Consider the following 2,333-nt stretch of genomic DNA (forward strand, 5'->3'; position numbering starts at 1 on the left):
AAAAGATAGGCAGAGATGGTTACAGGAGAAGTCTAGCCTCATTCTGATCCCATGGGGGGCTCTGGAGCAGGAATTCTACTACAAAAGTACTACACCCCTTGCAACCTCCCTTCTTCCCACCATCTGACAAAATTGACTGTGGCAGAGTTGAGAGAGACATTCTCAACTTTCCTGACATTTCCATGCTAGACAGCTCCTGTTAACCAAGTGCATTCTTCAGAGAAGGATGCTGGAAGAAGCTGTGAGCAGTTAGCAACAGAAGCTGAAGCTTAAAGAAGCTAGGAAATAGTGCCTAAGTCCAGAGAAGTGGATCTGGATGGGGGTACTGTTATGCACTGAACTGTGTCCCCTATAAGGTTCATATGTTGAAATTCTAATCTCCAGTTCCTCAAAATGTGACTGTATTTGGAGATATGGTCTTCAAAGCAATAACGTCATTAAGGTGGGCCTTAATTCACTATAATTGATGTCCTTACATGAAGGGAAATTAGGACATAGACGCACACCTAGGGACAACCATGTGAAGATAGAGGGAGAAGGTGGCTATCTACAAGATGATATGGTTTGGCTGTGTCCCCACCCAAATCTTGTCTTGAATCATAGCTCCCATAATTCCCTTGTGGTGTGGGAGGGACACAGTGGGAGATAATTGAATCATGGGGACAGTTTCTCCCATACTGTTCTCATGGTAGTAAGTCTCATGAGATCAGATGGTTTTGTTTTTGTTTTGAGTTGGAGTCTTGCTCTGTTGCCCAGGCTGGAGTGCAATGTCACAATCTCAACTCACTGCAATGTCTGCCTCCCGGGTTCAAGCAATTCTCCTGCCTCAGCCTCCCGAGTAGCTGGGATTACAGGCATGTGCCACCACACCAGCGAATTGTTGTATTTTTAGCAGAGAATGGGTTTTTGCCATGTTGGTCAGGCTGGTCTTGAACTCCTGACCTCAGGTGATCCGCCCACCTCAGCCTCCCAAAGTGCTGGGATTACAGACATGAGCCACCATGTGCTGCCAACCCGATGGTTTTAGAAGGGGTTTCCTCTTTCACTTGGTTTTCATTCTCTCTTGCCTGCTGCTATGTAAGATGTAGGCACATTCTTTCCTCACCTTCTACCATGATTGTGAGGCCTCCTCAGCCACGTGGAACTGAGTCCATTAAACCTTTTTCTTTAAAAATTACCCAGTCTCAGGTATGTCTTCATCAGCAGCGTGAAAACGGACTGATACACAAGCCAAGGAGAAAGGCCGCAGAAGAAACCAACCCTGTGGACACATTGATTTTGGATTTCTAGCCTGCAGAATGATGAGAAACCAAATTTCTGTTGCTTCCTCCACCTAGTCTGTGACATTTGTTATGGCAATCCTAGCAAATAAATACAGGTACCAACAGCATCTGCTGCAGCCCCCAAAGAAAAAGCAAATCTAAAAAGTCATCAACAGAAGAAAGAGAAACAGAGGGAAAGATAAGACGCTGTGGGTATGATGCACCACATAATTGTTAAGAAAAAGGCTGCTTTTATCAATGATCTGGCCTGGCCTTTTGGAAGAGAGACATGTGTTGTGTCTCCCCTGCTCCCCACTATTTTCCCCAGTGGGAAGAGAATTGTTGCTAGGAAACAACAAGTGCTTTCAGAGTGCAAGTAGTTGAAAGTCATTTGAGTTCCAGACAATTTGGAGGCAAAAGGTAACTTATGTGCTAATGGAGGAAAGGGAAAGCTGTTGAACCAGTGATAATTGACTCAGGGAAGAAGATACCCAGAGAAAACTCTGCATATTTTAAATATGTTCCCATCTACTAGATCCCCTACTAACTGAAAGGCTGGAATGAAGGCAAAAACTTTCAGAAGACTGAAAGACTGTCCTAGTCAGAGGCCTCAACTACCAAGGATTTAGGTATTTTCCCTCGTCATCTTCCAATTTTAGTATTAAGGAAGGTAAAATGCAACTCTCACCAGCAAGTGGCTTTTGGGGTTTTTTTCACTTTGCTTGTTTTTGTGTTTTTAATATCCATAGGGTTTTGGGTTTATTGAGTAGAACTCCTATTGTAATTCACCAAAGCCATTCCAGATTCTCAGCATTCAGAGCAGCCAAGAATCTTGTGGTTTCCTCTCGTTTGTCCCATCATGCACTTCTGGAGTCCAACACGATAAAAGGCACAAAAGCATAAAGGAAAAGCCTTGCACAGTTAAAAAAAAAAAAATTAATTACATAAGGACAGGATGAGAGATACATGACTTGAATGTGCTTTCTAGGGGGCAAAAAAAGGCCTGGGGCTTTAGACCACAAGTTCAGCAGAACCCATGAGTATAATGCTACTGTTGTAAAAGCTAATGCA

This window comes from Piliocolobus tephrosceles, chromosome 7 (genome assembly GCF_002776525.5).
Source record: "Piliocolobus tephrosceles isolate RC106 chromosome 7, ASM277652v3, whole genome shotgun sequence".
Classification (NCBI taxonomy): Eukaryota; Metazoa; Chordata; class Mammalia; order Primates; family Cercopithecidae; genus Piliocolobus; species Piliocolobus tephrosceles.